The sequence below is a fragment of the Prionailurus viverrinus genome, chromosome A1 (genome assembly GCF_022837055.1).
Source record: "Prionailurus viverrinus isolate Anna chromosome A1, UM_Priviv_1.0, whole genome shotgun sequence".
Taxonomy (NCBI): domain Eukaryota; kingdom Metazoa; phylum Chordata; class Mammalia; order Carnivora; family Felidae; genus Prionailurus; species Prionailurus viverrinus.
In genome coordinates, this window is record NC_062561.1 from 6,094,786 (window position 1) to 6,115,560 (window position 20,775).

At 36.5% G+C, this 20,775-nt stretch overlaps 1 protein-coding gene and 1 long non-coding RNA gene across 5 annotated transcripts in view; one reads left to right on the top strand and one right to left on the bottom strand.

Annotated features, from left to right (window-relative positions):
• Nucleotides 1–20,775, top strand: part of CDK8 (cyclin dependent kinase 8) — a 114,527-nt gene that overhangs the window by 6,946 nt on the left and 86,806 nt on the right. The window lies entirely within an intron of this gene.
• Nucleotides 1–20,775, bottom strand: part of LOC125167222 (uncharacterized) — a 68,166-nt gene that overhangs the window by 1,897 nt on the left and 45,494 nt on the right. Inside the window, exon 3 of the long non-coding RNA XR_007152706.1 lies at nt 20,572–20,688. This is a non-coding gene — a long non-coding RNA (uncharacterized LOC125167222). The remainder of the gene's footprint in view (nt 1–20,571; nt 20,689–20,775) is intronic.

A 20,775-nucleotide genomic window follows, 5' to 3' on the forward strand; every position in this document is an offset into this window, starting at 1 on the left:
CATTCACCCTTTCAAAGTGTGCAGTCCCTGCTTTTTAGTACGTTCCCAAGGCTGTGCAATCATTACCCCTATCTAATTCCAGCACATTTATTACCCCAAAAAGAAACTCCGTATCAGTTTGCCATCACTCCACATCCCCCATCTCCCCAACTCCTGGCAACCACTAATCTACTTCCTTTCTCTGTGGATTTGCCTGTTCTGGACATTTCATATAAATGGAATTACACAGTGTGTGGCCTTGTTTGTCTTTTATTTAGCCTAATGCTTTTAAGATTCATCTTCATTGTGCATGTATCAGTATCATTCCTTTTTATGGCTGAACAGTATTGCATTCTATGGATATACATACCACATTTTGTTTATCCATTCATCAGTCGGTGGACCTTTGTGTTGTTTCTACTTTTTGGTTATAATGACTAATGCTGCTTATAACATTGATGTTTGAGTTGTCATGTGGGATTTTTGTTTTCAGTTCTCTTGGGCATATAGCCAGGTATGGTAACACCATGTTTTGATTTTTGAGAAACTGCCACACTTTCTCAAAGCAGTTGAGAACCACTTGTGAGTGGCTTTACCTTGACTTCGGTGCAGGACCAAGACCTTTGTTCTTCGTTTGTGAGACCTGACAGTGAGACCCAGGAGTGTTCACTCTCTAGTCCATTGCAGGATTCTGAAGTGCAAATGGATAAAATTGGCTCCTCCATCAAATCAGACCACCATTCTGAACTTTATCTCAGGCAGCACCTTTTGCTGGAAATTCCCCCCCCCCCCCCGCCAGCTGAAGTAGGTTCTAACATTTAGCCTCAGAAATTCTGACTACTTTATCTTAACATACAACTCCAGTAATTTCCTCTTCACTAATCACCCCGCAAAACATATTTAGTCCTTCATAGATGTATTGTGTAACTGCTTCAGAGTATATGTGGTTAATGTTTATATGTCCTTTGGGTCTTTCTGGTGGATGTTTATGGCTTAGATATTATAGATTTCCTCTAGGGCAGTAATTGTGTTCCCCTCAGTTCCTGGCACATTGCCAAATGTTGACAGGTACTTAATACTTTTTTATTTTTGGTGTACATGAAATTCATATTTGAAAGTGTCCCTTTTCAATTTGCTGAAATTAAAAACTTGAGCATATTATAGGAGGCTAGAAAAGCAGCATCTTGTGAAAATACCCAGAGAAGCAAAGTTTGATCGGCTGGCTGTATTGCTACCAGGAACAAAATTGAACAAAACCAAAAGTCAAAGACAGGGCAAACTTTGTTGATCAGGTGAGCCAAATACAAGTCCCAGGTATTTGAAAAATTGAACCACTACAAAGAATAAAGCTTTTTTTCTGAAATATACCTTGTAAATAAATCAATTCAAATGGGAGAGATCAAACCTCTATTTGTAAATTTAAGAAAAATATAATTAGTCTCTGAACCAGACTGACATTTTTGTTTAAATCGCGATGTTCCGTGATTGATATTTGAAGTTTATTTTTGTTATGTGAATAAATTATTTAGGCTCCTACGACTCAAGGTAACTCAGTTACTCATCTCTTGAGATAGCTCTCTAAAATTTATGGTTTTATTATATAGCTCATGAGTTCCAACAAATAATCATCCTAAGGACAGGAATTCTTTACATCATGATGCAAGGACCACTGTACATGTTTCTAGACACCCGAATTTAGAGGTTGTCTAGAGAACTAAAGAGATTTTAAAAACCTAAAACTTGTCCATCCGTGGTGTCATGACTTAATGTTAACCAAGTCCTATTTCTGGGGAAAGCAGACACGAGTATTGAAAAATTATTTTTATAAGGTTTCTGTTTTAAGGAGAGCCAATTGTGAAAATTTGAGTTCGTGTAGAATAAATTTATTTGGAGTTTTTTTTTTTTTTTCACTTTATGAAAGAATCTCTTTAAGTACATAAGCTCTCTTGGTGTATTTACCACATGACTTCGTTTGCAAAAAATTCAGTTTATACACACTTTCCAAGAAAATGTTGTGTAAAGTAAAACATTACTTGTAATGTGTTTTCTAATGTTGACCCAATATTGAAGATCCTTTTAAATGTGAAGTCAAATCATTTAAATATTTGATGTTTCATTATAGTTTCTCTTTAGCTGTAGTGTTTTGTTTTTGGTAAATTTATGTTTTTAATTTATTTGGTAGCTATTTGCAGAATGTCTCTAATATGTCAGGTTCTGTGCCTGATATTGGCAATTCAGCAGTGAACAGGACAGCGTCCAAGTCTTCAGGGAACTTACAGACTTTTCAGGGATGCAGGCAAGTAAAAAGGTAATTATAGCATAGTGGGGATAGGGCTGCACTAGGGAAGATGTATAGGTTGCCATGGGGGTATCTGATCTGCTCTTGGGGGTTCAAGGATGGTATTTCAGTTGTGACTTGAAAGATAATTAGAAGTTACACGAGTGAATGGGCAGTAAATAAGAGTGAGTGAAGGTTGGGGAGTTACAGTGCAGGCTAGAGGAGTAGCATCTGGTTCCAGAATTTCTTTATAAAGGAAGGAGTTCTATCTGGTGGAAAAGGGAGTATGATGTGTAGTAAGCAAATTTTAACTTATTTATTTGAAGTGATTTCGAGAGCTTTTATGTTATGTTGTAGGAGGGAAGGCTAAAGCTGTCTCCAGGACCCTTTGGAGCCACCGTCAAGTAGCATTTATAGAGATACGAAGAAAAGATAGTAGTATGGTGAGGGAATTGGAAGAATTTCAATACCAGACTGCAGAGAGTGGTAACAGGTAGGGTGAGAGGTACAAAAAATTAAGTTGGAGAAGTAAGTGGAGTCTTGGAAATCATGTCCTGGACTTCTTACTTGATTCTGAAGACAATGGGGACCATTTGTAGGATTTAAACAGGTAGCAAGTTCAGATTAATCATTTAAAAAGAGTGCTTGACAACATACTCAGAATAGCTAGTAGCTACGGGGAACTGGGGCTGGGAAAATGTAATAGTAATCCAGGTGAGAGGTGCTAGAGGCTTGAATTAGGGAATGACAGAGGGAATGACGAACAATTGATAGGATCTGTTGATTTATTGAATGTGAGAGAGGAAGGAGTCAGAAGAACCAAGGGTAAGGTCTAGGTTTCTGGCATAAGCAGCAAGATACTGCCATTCACATAGATAGCCAAAACAGAAAGAGGAGCAGGTTTGATGGGGAACATGATGAATTGAGTTTTGGTGTATTGAAATGCATGTACCTGTTAAACATCTAAGAAGAAATGTCCGTTAGGCAGGTAACATGAGTGTAGTGCTCTAGATAGAGATCTGGATAGGGAAGAACTTGGGAGTTAACCAGGTACTTGAAGCTTCGAGTCATCTTGAAATTGCCTAGACAAAGTGTAGAGTAAGAAGAGGTCCTAGGACAGAATGTAGAGAAACAGATGTCCATCCAGGAGGCCAACAAGTTGAGTCCCGAGGAGGAGGAGAAAACTCAGGGTCATTCCCACTGTGCACCAGCAGTTGTGCAGTGCACAACTTATTGGCTGTACATGGCAACTTGGAGAACAGCCAAGGCCTTGTAAGGTAAAATCATACCAACCAAGGAAAGAGTGTTTTCAGAAGGAGTGGTAGGCATACCCTATGCCACACAGAGGGGAAGGGAGATAATGAAGTATTTGGGTTAAGTATTTTATTTGTTTATTTTTAATTATTTTAATGTTTGTTTATTTTGAGAGAGAGAGAGAGAGAGAGAGAGAGAGAGAGAGCAAGCAGGGGAGGAGGACAGAGAGAGTGGGAGAGAGTATCCCAAGCAGGCTCCATCCACACCATCAATGTGGAGCTCAAAGCGGAGCCTGACACAGAGCTTGAACCCACGAACCATGAGACTGTGACCTGAGCCAAAATCAAGAGTTGGACACTTAACCGACTGAGCCACCCAGGCATCCCTTGGTTAAGTATTTTAAACAGAAGAAAAATTCAGCAAAAGATTTTTGGACACTAGAGCTGAAATTATAACTCGCTTTATAGGTTTTATCCAGAATATTTTGTGGTACTTTTATGGGTAGCCTTATTATTCAGGGCCAAGCAATGAAAAGTTTACTTCCACTTTTGTTTCCACATTGGCTTATTATTGAAGCTAAAATTGTATATGCTGACTTGCTATTTATTTGTTTGTACATTCATTCATTCCATGGTATTTGAGATAGTTCTTTTTTTTAAAAAAATAAAATCGCTTTTTTGTCTGATTATAAAAGAATTATAATTCTCTACAATTATAGGTTTATTGTAGAAAATTCATAGTCTAGAAATGTATACAGAAACTAGAAATTTTAGAAATTTTATTTATTTTTAATGTTTATTCACTTTTGAGAGACAGAGACAGAGCACGAGCAGGGGAGAGACAGAGAGAGAGGGGGACACAGAATCTGAAGCAGGCTCCAGGCTCTGAGCTATCAGCACAGATCCCGATGTGGGGCTCGAACTCACAAACCGTGAAATCGTGACCTGAGCTGAAGTTGGACACTCAACCGACTGAGCCACCCAGGCACCCCAAGAAATGTATACGGAAACCAAAAGCCTTAACTCTGCTACTGGAGACAAGTACTATTTTCTTTATCATCTTTCCAAATAATGCTATGAATGTAGGTAGAGATTAATGAAATCTACGATCTTAACATTTTTTTCATTCAAGAATATTATGCATCTCTTCCTGTCAGTAAATATAGTTCTAAACCATCAGTTTTAATTATTGCAGTCATTACATTATATGTATGTATGTAAATATGTATCTATAGTGAACCAGTTCTCTAGTGATAGAAAAAATGTAAGTAGTCTCCAAATTTTAGCCATTACAATTAACAAAGAACCTCCTAGAATATATGTCTGCAGTTCTCCAATTGTAGTTAGTCCTTGAAATGGAATTTCAGGGTCAAAGGTTATGTACTTTCAACAAGCAAATTTTTCTTATAAGATTGGGTTATAAAATTCATGTATGCTCATGATAAAAAATTTAAACAGTACATAAGGATACCTAGGACAATCTGAGTCTCCCTCTTTAGAATAGTCATTGTCAGCATCTTCTTGTGTCTATGCATATAGAAGCATATCTATGTATGGATAGACTTCAAAATTTATTGTAATACTTTATTCATTTTGAGCAGACAATACTACATGTATATGAAAAAATGTAAATATACTGAGGAAATGTAGACTTGTGTGTTTTCACTCCATCTCCTCCAGCCACCCAGGTCCTTCTTCCCAGAGCTGTCCACTGATAGCTTTCTTGTGTTATGCTTTACAGTTTGTGGAAACAAACATCTTTTGACTTTATTCATGGTATTGTTTTTTGTGTGCAGCTCTTATTTTTAGGAAGTTACCTTTATCACTTATTTCTTTAATGGCTCCCTGGTTATGTGTCAGAATTAGTTAGAAAGGTCCATATGTCATTATCTTTAAACACAAATTGTATGGTATTATGTGTATGAGTCCGTGCCTTGCTTTTTTTCAGTTCAAATGTTTTGGTGATCAGTACCTGCACGTAGATCGCAATTCAGTTAATCAGCTTATCATTCTGGTTCCATTGTATACTGGTTCCATAGTATACTGGTTCCATTGAGGGAACTTTAGGTTCTTTCACTTATATGTGCTTCTAAAAAGCACCGCAACAAATGTCCTTTACTGTCTTTGCACACAACATTCTTTTCAGGTGGAGGCAGAACTCCCCAGGCTCCCCAGGCTCCCCACAGGGATATTTGCTGTGGCTGATGCCACTGGTGCAGAGTAAAGTTTTCATGAAGTAAGAGAAGTTCCCTTGCTGTATCTACAGCGATTTTTATCCTTCCTGGTTTCTCTCAGTTCTAGGAACTGGTCATTATGCCTAAGCACAAGTTACTGATAACAACCCTGGTACCTTACCGCAGGACTGGTGAAGCGCAGGTCAGTTTCCTAGAAATAAATCTTTTTTTTTTTTTTTTTTAAATTTTTTTTTCAACGTTTTTATTTATTTTTGGGACAGAGAGAGACAGAGCATGAACGGGGGAGGGGCAGAGAGAGAGGGAGACACAGAATCGGAAACAGGCCCCAGGCTCCGAGCCATCAGCCCAGAGCCTGATGCGGGGCTCGAACTCACGGACCGCGAGATCGTGACCTGGCTGAAGTCGGACGCTTAACCGACTGCGCCACCCAGGCGCCCCTCCTAGAAATAAATCTTAATAGGCCTGGGCTTAAGGCTCTTCTGTGGACAATCTTAATGTCCTCTAAACAGGTTACACCAATTTTGCTCCCATCAAAACTCCACAAACAAAACTTACCTGAAGGAAGAAGTGGGAATAGATATAGTAATGGGATGTTTGAACCATAGGGGTTAAATACATCGTAAAGTTAGAATGGTTTAGGTTATTCTTTTGGAACTTTTTGCTTTGAGTTCTCTTTGCCCACATAGTGTTATGCATTTTAGATTACTTGCTGGGCTAGAAATATTTAAGAGCCATGTGGATGTTTAAAGTTGTAGTCATTATTATGTGTACATCTTATTTCATGTTCACTTCATCGTGTTTCTTGTTTCCCACTCAAAACTGCTGGTACACTGTGTTCCTATTACAAATAACTAACGCTCTGGATACATTCTACCTCCAACCATTTGTTTAACACTGACTCTTTTACTTTTTGCTTAGATGATCCCTTCTTTTCCTGTTCCTTGGCTTTGGTCTTCCTTTCATTCTCTACCCAGCACTGATCTTCACCCCAGATTTTCCTTTCTCCCACTTTTTGGTTTGCTTTTTCTGTTCTGTAGTTTTTTTTATTTTTTAGCCTTGTGCTTTTGTCACCTGTTTCAGGTGACCTGTGGGCTTGTCTCCATGGACTCATTCTGCCGATAGAATTGCTTGACTGTGTGTGTTCAGCAGAGGTAATCATTCATGGTAGATAAGCAGGCAGGTGATTATCCATAAGATAATTCTGAGGCATTTTAACTTCAAAGAGACTTTTTAAAGTTTTAAGTACTATTAAAAATAATTCTCTATTCATAGACATAATTTCTGCTGGACAGAAGTTGGAAGGTATTTACTCTGTATAGGGAGTTAGGAAGCAGAAGGAGTATGCAAACATGTTATCTTCTTATCTTAAAATCTATTTTAGTACAAATGAGTCCAGCTCTACTTGAAAATTTAAACCAGATATCCTGGAGTTGAAAGTAACTATTATCCTTTTTTTAGCCAAGACTAGCTGACCTCTGCAGATCCCCTTCAGGCTTGTGACATGAGCTAGATTCTGAAGTATGTAAGTGAAAAAAACATACGGAAATCTATCAAAGTAGCACATACTTCTCATACTTCATTTGTTTCTCTTCTGGTTTTTTGTTTGTTGTTTGTTTGTTTTTTGGATTGGACCATTCAATTCTAAAAGGTGATTCAGCCTGATGTTCTTTAAGTACTTGAAGTTTTCAGTGCCATCAAAAACAAACCAGGTGTAATTCCCGCAAACCCTGGTATTTTGACCTTGATCGCGCGGTGTCTTTGCTCTGTTTCTACCGCACTTTGTAGCGGGACCCGCTGAGTGGAGGTACGCTTGCTGGTTCTCCGATCCGAATGCGGTACAATTACATTTTGCCTTCGTGAAATTCTGTACTATAATTATCCCAGAAACGTTTTGGAATGTAAGATAACATTTGCCACTAGTTATTTATTTTAAAAGTGTTAAAAGTACTTTTGATTTCATTGCAGTGTACTAAGTAGGGAAATTAAATCCCAGTTGTCTTCATCAGAAAATATTAGTAATACCTTCCAAGAAGTTATAATTGTATAGTTTATAAAAGTTTTTTTGTAGCTTTATTGAGATAAAGATTTCCATAGCATACAATTTACCTTTTTAAAACGTACAGTTCCCTGTTTTTTTAGTATATTCACAGGGTTGTGCAGTTATCACCACAGTCTAATTTGGGAATGTTTTTTTTCCCTCTTAAAGAAACCCTGAACCCATTAGCAGTCATTCCCCTTTCCCTTCAACCGCCTAGCCCTAGGCAACCACAAATCTGTTTTCTGCATCTGGATTTGCCTACTGGTGGACATTTCATTTAAATGAAATCATACAGTATGTGGTCTTTTGTCATTGGCTTCTTTCACTTAACATAATGTTTTCAAGGCTCATCAGTGATTTAGCATGTATCACATTTTGTTTAGTCATTTATCAATTGATGGATATTTGAGTTACCAGTTTTTGTAATCATGCTGCTGTGACATCGGTGTGTACAACTATCCAAGTTCCTGCTTTCAATTCCTTGGGTATATACCTAGAAGTAGAATTGCCAGATCATATGGTACCTCTCCTTAATTTTTATGTAACCATCAAACTATTTCCACGGTGGCTGCAACATTTTACATTCCCACCAGCAACGCACTAGGGTTCCAATTTCTCCACATCCTTGCCAACACATATTTTCCTTTTTTTTTTTTTTTTTTTTTTTAATATAGCCATCCTTATGGGTATTAAGTGGTATCTCATTGTGGTTTTGATTTGCATTTCCCTGATGACAATTATGTTGAGTATCTTGTCATGTACTTTTTGACCATTTGTACATCTTGGGAAAACATAATCAAATCCTTTGCTCATTTTAAAATTGGCTTATCTTTTTATTATTGGGTTGTAGGTTTTTTGTTTTTTTTTTTTTTCATATTCTGGATACTAGACCCCAATCAGATACACAATTTGCAAATCTTTTTCCCACTCTGGGTTGTCTTTTTACTTTCTTGTTGGTGGTGTTTATAGCACAGAAGCTTTTAATTTTGATACAATCCAATGTATTTATTTTTTCTTTTGCCACTTGTACTTTGGTGTTGTATCTAAAAACTGCTGTCTGACCCAAGGGCACAAAGAACTTACTCCTATGTTTTTTCCTAAGAGTTTTATAATTTTAACTCTTTTATAATTTTAACTCTTAGATTAGGTCTGTGATCAGTTTTGAATATCATGGGAGTTGGGGTCCAACTTCGTTCTTTTGCTGCTTGTGGGTCTCCAGCTGTCCCAGCATCTTTGAATTGTCTGGGCACCTTTGTTAAAAATTGGTTGGTCCTAAATGTAGGATTTGTTTCTTATCCCTTCCATTCAGTTTGACTGATCTATGTTTGTTCGTAAGCCAGTAGTACCACACGACATTGATTACTGTCCGTTTCAAAATTGGGAAGTGTGAGAACTCCGATTTTGTTCTTCTTTTTCAAGATTTTATTTTTCATTTTTTAAATTGTGGTAAAATACACTGAATATAAAATTTACTATTGTAGCCATTTTTAAGTATACCATTCACTGATATTAAGTAAATTCTTATTGTTGTCCAGCCATCACCCACCATATATCTCCAGAACTCTCTACATCTTGTGAAATAGAAACTCTGTATCTGGTCAATAATACTGTATCTGGTCCCCCTACTCCTCTCATCCAGCCTGTGGAAAACCCCATTCTACTTTTTGTGTCTACTGCTTTAAGTATTTCATGTAAGTAGAATCACACGATATTTATCTTATTGTAACTGGCTTATTTCACTTAGCAGAGTGTCCTGAAAATTTGTCTATGTTTTAGCATATATCAGAACTTTCTTCCTTTTTAAGGCTAAGTAACATTTCATTGTATATACCACAATTTGCTTATCCATTCATCCATTGATGGACACTTGGGTAGCTTCCACATTTTAGCCACTGTGAATAATGCTATTGTGAACATGGGTGTGCAAATATCTCAGGACCCAGCTTTCAGTTCTCTTTGATGTATCCCCAGAAGTGGGATTGCTGGATCATATGGGAATTCTGTTCTTAATTTTTTTGAGGAATTGTCATCCTGTTTTCCACAGTGGCTGTATCATTTTGCATTTCCACCAACAGTGCGTAGGGGTTCCAGTTTCTCCACATCCTTGCCAGTGTTTATTATTTTCTGGTTTTTGTTTGTTTTTATAGTAGCCATCCTGATGGGTATTAGCTGGGATCTCACAGTTTTATTTGCATTTCCCTGATGATTAGTGATGTTGAGCATCTTTTCATGTGTTTATTGGCCATTGGTAAGGTCTCTGGAGAAATGTCTATTCAGGTCTTTTGCTCATTTTTGAATTGGTGGTTTATTTTTTGTTGTTGAATTTTAGGAGTTCTCTCTATATTCTGGATATTAATTCCTTATAACATATATGATTTGCAAATATTTTCTCCCATTCTGCAGGTTACCTTTTTACTCTGCATATTGTCTTTTGATACACAAATTAAAAAAAATTATAAAGTCCAGTTTGTCTGTTTGGTTTTGTTTTGTTTTCTGTGCCTTTGATGTTCTATCCAAGAAATCATTGCTAAATCCAATGTTTTGAATCACCCTGTTTTTTTTTTTTAATTTTTTTTTTTTACTAAGACTTGTCTAGTTTTAGGTCTTACATTGAGGTCATGGATCTATTTTGAGTTAAGTTTTGTATATGGTATTAGGTATTGGTGCAGCTTCATTCTGTTGCATGTGGATATCCACTTTTCAAATACTTGTTGAAAAGATGTCTTTTCCTCCATTGACTGGCCCAAGCACCTTTATCAAGAATCATTTGACCATATATGCAAGCGTTTATTTCTAGACTCTATTCTTTTGGTCTGTATGGTATATGGCTGTCCTTTTGTCATTACCAGAGTGTTTTGATTACTGTAGCTTTGTAGTAAGTGAAATCAGGGGTGTGAGTTCTCTCTAGCCTTATTCTTGTTTTTCAAGATTATTTAGAATAATCTGTAGTTCATAAAGATTAAACTCTGATTGCATTTGCGACTATCTTTTACTTTTCTAATAGATTGGGATACCTTAGACATATGGCTCTAGGTTACAAAGTTTTCTGGGTAACTGGTTCACTTTTTATTCATCAAACGTTTATTTTAATCACTGTGGATGAAAATCATCCTAAAATGTAGTATACAATTTATATGTATGCATGTATTGGTTTCTGTACTAAACAGTTGTGTTTTCAGAGTTCATCTGCCCATATTGTTTTCCTTTACTCTTCCCTCGTCAGTTGTCAGTTAAAGATGCAACTTAATGCTTTTAAAAAAAATTTTTTTTTTTTTTTAACGTTTATTTATTTTTGGGACAGAGAGAGACAGAGCATGAACGGGGGAGGGGCAGTGAGAGAGGGAGACACAGAATCGGAAACAGGCTCCAGGCTCTGAGCCATCAGCCCAGAGCCCGACGCGGGGCTCGAACTCACGGACCGCGAGATCGTGACCTGGCTGAAGTCGGACGCTTAACCGACTGCGCCACCCAGGCGCCCCAACAACTTAATGCTTTTTAAATTATGGGAGTAATGGAGTATCAGTTGTAGAACTTACAGTGCAAATAAATTCTAAGAAGAAAATAAAATTCACCTTACTTTGGCCACCCAGACATTTTTCTAGTCATGTTTTTTAAAAGTCAGATCATATTGTGCCTATTGTTTTTAAACCTGCTTCATTCCCTCAACAATAAATTATGTATATTCTATGTTACTTACCATCTTTCTGTTAAGTTTTTAATGTGTATTTATTGTATTGTGTGGTGGTGTCTTATATATATTTATTTTTACATTCAAGTATCTTTTGCAGTTAAAATTTTGTTGCTACATCTTTGTAGACATCCATGATTTTATCTGTAGGAAACATTTCTAGAAGTGGCTTTATTGAATCAGGTTTTTGATATATAAGGCCAGATTTTCTCCAAGAAAGTTGAACTTATTTGTAATCTCATTCATAATGAACAGGAGTAATGTTTGCCACTTTCTTGATCATTATCTCTATTATATAATTTTAAAAATAATTTTCTTTTAATCTTTGCAAATTTGATAGGAAACCTGTGGAATCATGGTTTTACTTCTATTTGTTTCATTCATATTTAAATTTATAGCTTCTTATTTATTCCTTATTTAATTTCTTTTGTGAATTGCCCATATTTTGCCTGTTTTCCTATCATTTTCTTCTTAAAATTTTTTTTTTAAAGTGCCTTGTTTATTGGGATATCAACTCTTTTTTTCATATTGTAAGTATTTCTAATTTTTCATTTGTCAATTTTTATACTTAGGAAATATTAATGTGTAATAAAATCTCATTGTCTTACTGCCTGTGACTTTATTATATACATTTTTTCTTACATTTTCTTTTTTTTTTAATTTGTTTTTTTAACGTTTATTCATTTTTGAGACAGTGAGAGACAGAGCATGAATGGGGAAGGGCCAGAGGGAGGGAGACACAGAATCTGAAACAGGCTCCAGGCCCTGAGCTGTCAGCACAGAGCCCGACGCGGGGCTCGAACTCACTGACCACGAGATCACGACCTGAGCCGAAGTCGGCCGCCCAACCGACTGAGCCACCCAGGTGCCCCTCTTACGTTTTCTTCTAGCGTTTTTATGGGTTAAAAAAGTTTTTGCAGTTAAATTTTATTTGATCAGATGTATTTGTCAGAGCAATGCTATACAGGATTCTAACTGTAGTTTTTGTAGTCCTTTTAGTACTGTTGAATAATTCTTTCACGGTATATTTGAAATGCTACCTTTATCACTACCCTGAGTTCGCATATACACTTGTGTTTCTTTCTGGACTTTCTCCGCCAGCCCATCGATTCTGTCTATTCTTGTGTTATTCCCCTATTGTTTTAAGTCATAGACTGTAGTAACTGGTGAGGTACCCTTTCATAACTTTTCTTTAAAAAAAATGTAGTTTTTTTGTCCATTTATTCTAAGTAAACTTTAAAAGCAACAATTCAAGTTCTAAAAAAATATTTTTTGACGTGGATTTAAGTTGTGTTTAATGTGTTAATTACTGTTTATATTCAGCAGCGTGGTTATGTTTTTATTTGTTCAAATTTTATCTTATGAATCTTGATAAAGCCTTGCATTTTCATTCATATAGATCCTACATATTGTTTATTACTAGGTACTTTATTTGTTTTAGTAGTCTTATGTGTAGTTTTGTGTGTCATTTGATCTCATGTAATTATTTGTGACATACTTATACTAACAATGATTTGTTAACTATTTGTTATGGAATTTTAAAAACATACCCAAAGTAAAGATAGTTCAGTGAATCCCCATTAACCTACCATGGTGGCCAAATAGCCATAAACTTTCTGTTCCTGTGTAGTTAAAAATTTTTAATGGATTTGTGACTCTTTCCTATTATGTTTTTAGTTTTATTATTAATCTCTTTCTAATTCTTCAATGTTAGAAAATCTAAAGCATTGGCTGGGGGTGGAATATTTTTGCTTTACTTTTGATTTTAAATGGTAATGTTTCTAGTTTTTTTCTGTTAGGTAAGACCTCTTAGTAATTTTTATTTTCATAACATTATTAGATATGAGACTGACATCTTACATGCAATATACTAGCTTTATGAGCTTGGGCAATTCATTTAATCTGAGCACTTTAGATTTCTCATCTGTAAAATGAATTCATCTCACAGAGGTCTTTTGTATAACATGGTAAGATAAAGCATGTAAACAAAGTTTTCAAGCTCTTGTAAGGCCATCTAAGTTTTGTGTACTTTAATATATTTATTAATCTTGCTTTGTTCAGTTATTCATGATTCCCTATTTCTCCAGTGCCCAGTTAATGCTAATTCACGTCTATCAAGAAGAATTTGAGATGTTTATTGGTAGATGATTTTCCTAAGTATGTTTTGTTTTCAGATAATAACCTATAGTGCTTCTGCTATAATGTCATGGTTGTGTTCCTGAGAAATGTTTTATGATGAAAAATCTCTTAAAGAAACAGCTGTTTCATTGGGAGAGGGGATTACAGGGTTTCTGCTGACTTGCTATGATATATGTATTTTTATAAGCGTAACCTGAAAGTACTGTATCTATTGACACGTTAACAGAAACAAATCATATGTTTACTCCTTTACCATTTAGTCTACTCAGAAGATTCTTAGACATCCCTATCACCTTTTTCCTTGACCATGCATTCTTTTGTTTATTACTGGCAGTGGTAAACAAAAGAAAAAACAATGCTTGGGTAAACAGAACAATTCTATTCCAGAAGAACCCCGGACACTCAAACAGTGCATCTATCTATGTGTGCATCTATCTATTGTTTGGATGCAACTATTATTTTTCCTCCTTACTCTATGCTGATTCCATTTTGCATTGTAATAACAGTGCCTTCACATACTGATTCTTTTCCCCTAATTGGTGAGGTTATAATTACATTATGTTATAAAAAAACTCATGCTGTAAGAGACTTGCCTGTATTTGCTAGTATAGAGCAAATAATAAGTACTGTAAATACTTGTTGATTGCAAATGGCCAGATGACCCTTTTCATATATTGAAACACACTGTTGTTGCTCTGGCTCAGTGCAGGTGTTCAAGCTTGGCTCAGTAAACTATGCATTTTGAATAGGATCTGGTTGTATAAATATGTTTGTTCTTGTTACAAGCATTTGAATGGGTTCCAGAAAGTTGTAGGGGGAGAGTATCTCTAGAAAACACATATTGGGGGGGGTGGGAGTTGGGCAAAGGAAGCAGGTATTCACTGTTATCACTTAGACCACATACTAAAAACAAAGTAGAAAATGTAATTCTACTATTGTACAAAATTGTAGTACCTTTTTACTTTTGACAAGTGTTGTCATTTTGTAGGAAGATAACTAGAACAGGTTTGGAGAAAGGCAAGTAAAATTATTGGGAGAAGGGTGTTATATAAACTAAAAGGGTTTGGGTCTTTCAGGTTGGAAATTAAAGGGGTGGATTTGAAGTTTAGAAAACTGTGACTATACAGGTAAGTTGAATATGAATCCTTTTTTTGTTGTTTATTTATCTTGAGAGGGGGTGGGAAGGGAGAGAGACTGAGAATCCCAAGCAGGCTTCACGCTGTCAGCGCAGAGTTTGATGCAGGGCTTGATCCCAGGACCCTGGGATCATGACCTGAGCTAAAATTAAAAGATGGACACTTAACCAACTGAGCCACCCAGGCAATCCTGAATATAAACTTGTTTCTAAATCTTAGGCTTATGAGCTGTTTTCGTTTCCCAATCTTGAAGTAGGACAGTTGGGTAGAAGCTCTATAATAGTTTATTTTGTTGCTGAAAACATAATTTCTAGAAAAGTTTAGGTATATTCATGAATGATAGATCCACAATTAGTTACTAAATGGAACTTGAGGTTTTATCCTCTGTCTTCTGATGGTTAAATCAAGGGGTATAAGCATACCTTCCCATATGGGTACTATTTTAAATCTAGAAGACTAACAGAACTTCTTTGGGACCCAAGATGTGGAACTATGACTATGTCTGAAACTAAAGATGCACTTTGGCACTTTAACATGAACAATTTTTTAACAGACCAAGTTGTCTTAGCATGAGACAATTTTCCCTCCCTCCCTTTCTTTTGTTTTGTTTCCTTCCTTCCTACCTTCCTACCTTCCTTCCTGTCCAGAGAGCATGCAGAGAGCATGCGAGCTTGGGAGAGGGACGGAGGGAGAGAGGGAACCTCAAGCAGCCTCCATGCCCAGTGTCGAACCCAACGCAGGGCTCAATCTCACAACTGTGAGTTCATGACCTGAGCCGAAATCAAGGTTGGATGCTTAAGAACTGTGCCTCCCAGTTGCCCCAGAGAATTCTTTCTTTATACACATGGTCTCGGCATATCCTAAATGACAAATTGATGGAGTTGTGAAGGAAACTCAAGTATTGGGTGGATGTTTGGACTAGATGACTTGTATGATCCTACCAGCTCTGAGATTTTATATGAGGATCCGTTATCAGAGAACTTTGGACCAATGGGCTAGATCTAGAAAAAGTGTAGTAAGTTATGATGAAACCTGGAGATGGTTGGTTTGCCTTTCAAAGTTGATGAGCAACACACTTACATTTTTTGAACAGTTCTTTAAAATTTTTTAAACTAATGAAATGGGCACAGAAAGAAGTATAAACAGTATACATAATACATAGAAGAGCATGAACTGGAAAGTAACAGTGCTCCATTCCTCCAACCACCCTATTTCCTTCTCTGCCTAGCAGTGAGGGAAAGGGAGGGTCGAGAATTATTCTGAGGTTTCTGGCTTGAATAACAGAGTTGGTGACGGTGCCATTAATGGAGAGATGGAAAAACAGGAAGCTGTGTGGGACAGTCTTATTGAATTGTCTTACAGTGTTTGTCTTATTTAATTATTTAGGTCTCAAATTCTGTTTGCCTTCTAGTGACATCTTCAAAGATGTCAAATCATTTCAAAAGGAATAGGAGTAGACATGAAGAGGTTTTTACTGGACAAATTTGGGGCAATTTGAACATCAAAAAGAATAATAGATTATAATATGTCAAATAAAGAATCCATGAATCCCTATTGACAGTAAAAAAGTTCAGAAGAGGGAGTTCTTTATAGAAGAATGCCATTTGATAAATGTAGAAGGAATGATAGAATCAGAAAAAAGCATTTTGAGACTCCCAGTATAATAATTGATTCAGGCAAGAGTCATCTATGGATACTAAAGTCGTATGGTGAAAGTTTGTTGGGGTATAGAATATTCCTTTCATCTCCAAGTATCACCTCATGAATAATTTTCTAATTGCAGAGAAGAAGATACACCTTCACATATGGAGAGTTCTGGCAGTCACCAGCTTAACAAAATGATCAATCTTGGCATCACAGACAGTGGGAGAGCCCATCATTATCTGATGTGATGCAATTAGAAAATTTTAACAGTGCTATTAATGTGGTATACTCTGAATGTTATATGAGCAAAGAGAAGGGTCATATAACCTGTAGTACGGAAAGACTCTATGATAAGGATTAAAGACTCTGTGGTAAATATTCAAAGCGCAGTTGGAATGTGAATGCTGAATATTGGAATGTGAATCCTGAATACAATATATGCACTCTATATAAAACTTCTCTCCCAGGTCCCTATGAGATTTCTTGAAGGTTACTTTAAATCTACCCCTTTTTTGCATTCTTTTAACTGATTAGTTAGCATTCATGTGAGTTGATATCTCATTGTATTGAGATATATGAACTAGGATATATTTATATTCATTCAAAATAATTGGTATTGTTTAGGTTTTAAAAGAAAATAATTGGTTTCTTTTTTTTCTTTGTGAGAATTTTTTATTTTTTAATATTTTATTTATTTTTTTCTTTAAGTTTTTATTTCAATTCCAGTTAGTTAGCTTACAGTGTTGTTTTAGTTTCAGGTGTACAATATAGTGCTTCACCACATCCATACATCACCCGGGGCTCACCACTACAAGTGTACTCCTTAATCTGTCACCCATTTTAGCCCATCCCTCTACCCACCTCCCCTCCAGTAACCCTCAGTTTGTTCTCTGTAGTTAAGAGTGTTTCCTGGTTTGCCTGTTTCTTGGTTTGCCTCTCTGTCTCTCTCTCTGTCTCTGTCTCTGTCTCATATCAAATGTAATATGTGTTTGTTGAAATTCTGGAAAATAAAAAAATCATATATAAAATGTTTAACTGAACACATATATAGAAAGACAAACATAGGGGCACCTGGGTAGCTCAGTCAGTTAGCATCTGACTCTTGATTTCAGCTCGGGTCACGGTCTCTCAGTTGGTAGGTTCGAGCCCTGCATTGGGCTCTGCACTGACAGTGTGGAGTCTGCTTTGGATTCTCTCTCTTCCTCTCTCTCTCTGCTCCTCCTCCTGCTCGCTCTCCCACACCCCTCAAAATAAATAAACATTAAAAAAAAGACAAACATAAATTCAGACTGGAACTGAACAGGCCAAGGTATTCTTTCTGAGTGGTAGATAAATGACTTACTAACATTTCAAAATGTCTGGAGTGAAGCTGTATTATTTCCTATTTAGTCATGAGGATATAAAGTAATTTATTTAGCAGACTTAGTTTAGAACATTTAAGTTGTCATATAATCTAATCTTAAGCTTTTATAAGAGTATTCCTTGGACAAGATTTTATGTTTATTTTAATGCAAATTATAAATCACTGATTTTTTGGCAGAAATATTATTAGACAACTAAGTACACCATTGTCAGTTTTTGGTTTTGTTTTGTTAGTGGTATATCAGTGGCTTAATAAAGATGTTTATTTCTCTTTTTTTACTGAGCTGGACAAGAGTTGAGCGAAGATAGAGTGGATTTTCCTGGAGTTTTCTAGAGACCCAGGTGCCTTCTTTCTTGTTACATCATTCTCTACTCTTGGGCCTTGGAACTCTAAGTATGATTCCCGGAAACAGCAGCAACATATGGGAGCTTGTTAAAAATGCAGAATCTCAGGCCCAGCCCAGACCTACTGAGTCAGAATCTCCATTTTAACAAGATTCCTAGGTGATTCGTGTACATACTAAGAACTGCTCTGTGGTTTATCTATATGCTCAGTGCTTGCTTCAGCAGCACGTGTGCTGTCTTTATCTGTATGCTCAAAGATGGCTTATTACCCTGTCTTACTCCGTCCTTGAGAAGGAAGAAAGAGGAAGTGGAGGGCATGCAGATTTGTTTTAAGGGCATGAACTGGAAGCTGCCCATATTACTTTTGCTCATATGTCAGTGGCCACGAGGTTGTCATGTAGCCACACCTATTAGTAGGTACAAGGGAAGCAGGAAAATCTAGTATATTTAGTTAGGTAGATATGTGCTCAGCTATGCTTGGTGGGGCTCTGATAATAAAAGGAAGAAAATTATGGATATGGGAAGAAACTAACAGTGATACGTTGGCTGGATATGGAATTCTAGGTTGGAAATTAAAAACACACACACCAGAATTTTGAATATATTGTTATCTTCTAACTTCAGTGTTGTTGAATGCCATTCAGTGTTGTCCAATGCCATTCAGACTCTTGATCCCTGTATATAACTTCTTTTTATTTTTGAAAGCTTTTAAGATCTTTTTAAACTTCTGTTTCTTTAACTTTTATGATTATATACATTTCTGGGTCTTTTATGCTGAGAGTATAGAGATGTGGGAAGGGAGCTTTCAGTTAGCAAACACATCTTTCAGTTGTATAAAATGTTAACTATTTGATAATTTCTCTTTACATTTACTTTGTTCTCTTTTTTTGGATTTTGATTTTTCAACTTTATCGTTCAGCCTTTCCAGTTAATTTTTTATTCTGCTTTCATATTTATTTCTGTCATCTGAATATTTTTATTTTGTTTTATTTTTTTATTTTTCAAAAAATTTTTTAAATGTTTATTTTTGAGAGAGAGAGAGAGCATGTATGCAAGTGTGTGGGGAGAGGCAGAGAGAGAGGGAGACACAGAATCCAAAGCAGGCTCCAGGCTCCAGGCTCCAAGCTGTCAGCACAGAGCCCAACGTGGGGCTCAAACTTATGAACCGTGAGATCATGACCTGAGCCAAAGTCAGAAGCTCAGCAGACTGAGCCACCCAGGCGCCCCTGTCATCTGAATATTTTTATATAAACTTGTTTATGTTTTATGGATACAATAGCTAATGTCTTTGTGATAGTATAGATGTTTTAATTTCTCTTCTCGTTGGTGCTTTGTCTTTGTTTCTTCCGAGCTATTTTGGTCTCTCCTTATTAGAGGCTTTCCTTAAGTATGGTGATTCTCAGCAGCCAATTCATACTTAAGCATAAAGCAGTAAAACATTCGCCTGTAGAAGCAGATGCTTGCTTATGAAAAGATCAGGTAGGGAATAGGCCATTTTTTTACGGACCCCCTAGATTTCTGTATCAGTACAACTTTTCTCATGGGCTTCCCCAAAAGATGACCAAAATATCTTATTAATAAAGCAAAGCCTAGTTTACTGCTATAGTAAGAGAGTCTTCTGTCTTTACGGAGTTTTAGTAGTGTCTCAGAAACAGGAAGGATATTTATGAGGATGTTGGGGTCTGCTTTAATATAGATCTTTCACTGCAAAAGCCTAAATGGGATAAGGCAAAGATAATGGCCCTAAGTAAGAGTTTCTGATCAAGTCTTTGATAAGCTTAGTTGGGTGACTTATTGTCCTGGGAAGGGGATTTATTTTTTGGATAAGTGTATCTTGGGGACCTGAAACAAACAAGGTTATTTATAACTTATTTTCCTGGGTAAGAGTTCCTGGATTAGTAAAGCTGTATTAAGTCAAATAGTAAAGCCATGTTAATGTAGACAGTGTGTGGTTTTAGGTGGCTTTGGTTCTCAGATCCCCTTCCCATTAATGTCTGGAAATATGATCAGTCCAGATCTTTATCACTCTATGAGGTGTTATGATGAAATAAACTGGGGATGGGGGTGTGAAAGAGGAAGATGGTCACTTTAGTCTTTGTAAGAATCAGAGTTTCCTCTCCTCCTGTTACATGGTCATTTTGGGGTCATTTGACAGGACAGTGGCTATGCAGCAACATTTAATACTCTGGAGGTCACGCCTAGGCACTGCAACACAAATTCTAAGAAAAGGATTATATTGGAGTCTGCAGTCTGCAGGGGCCAGGAGTGCCAAAATTAAGGCAAGAAATTAAGCCAAAATTAAACCACTTTATCCAAAAGAGCCCACTAAATCAGATGTGTGGTTATTGACAAAATTATCAAATTTATGATTATTTCCTTTGCTTTTCCAGTCTCTGTAATAACAGTAAAGATCCCAGAGAGGACTGAAGAGACTAAAATGTTGTAAGCATGCCATTTATCCCAAGACAAACCAGTATTATATCTAAAGTAGCTTTTTTCAAAACTACTACCTACCTTGTTTTACAAGCCTCTGGGACAAAGAGTTCTTTGGTCCTGTTTGCATTGTTTCATTCTTTTGCTCTGAATCTTAGTACGTAGAATTCCCCATTACTTAATAGGCATCTTCTAAAGCTGGAAGTGAAAAAGCTTGATGTGAGGGAAGTAATTCGGAATCCCTTTGAATGATTAGAGAATTAGATTCTCAAATGGTTTCCAAGA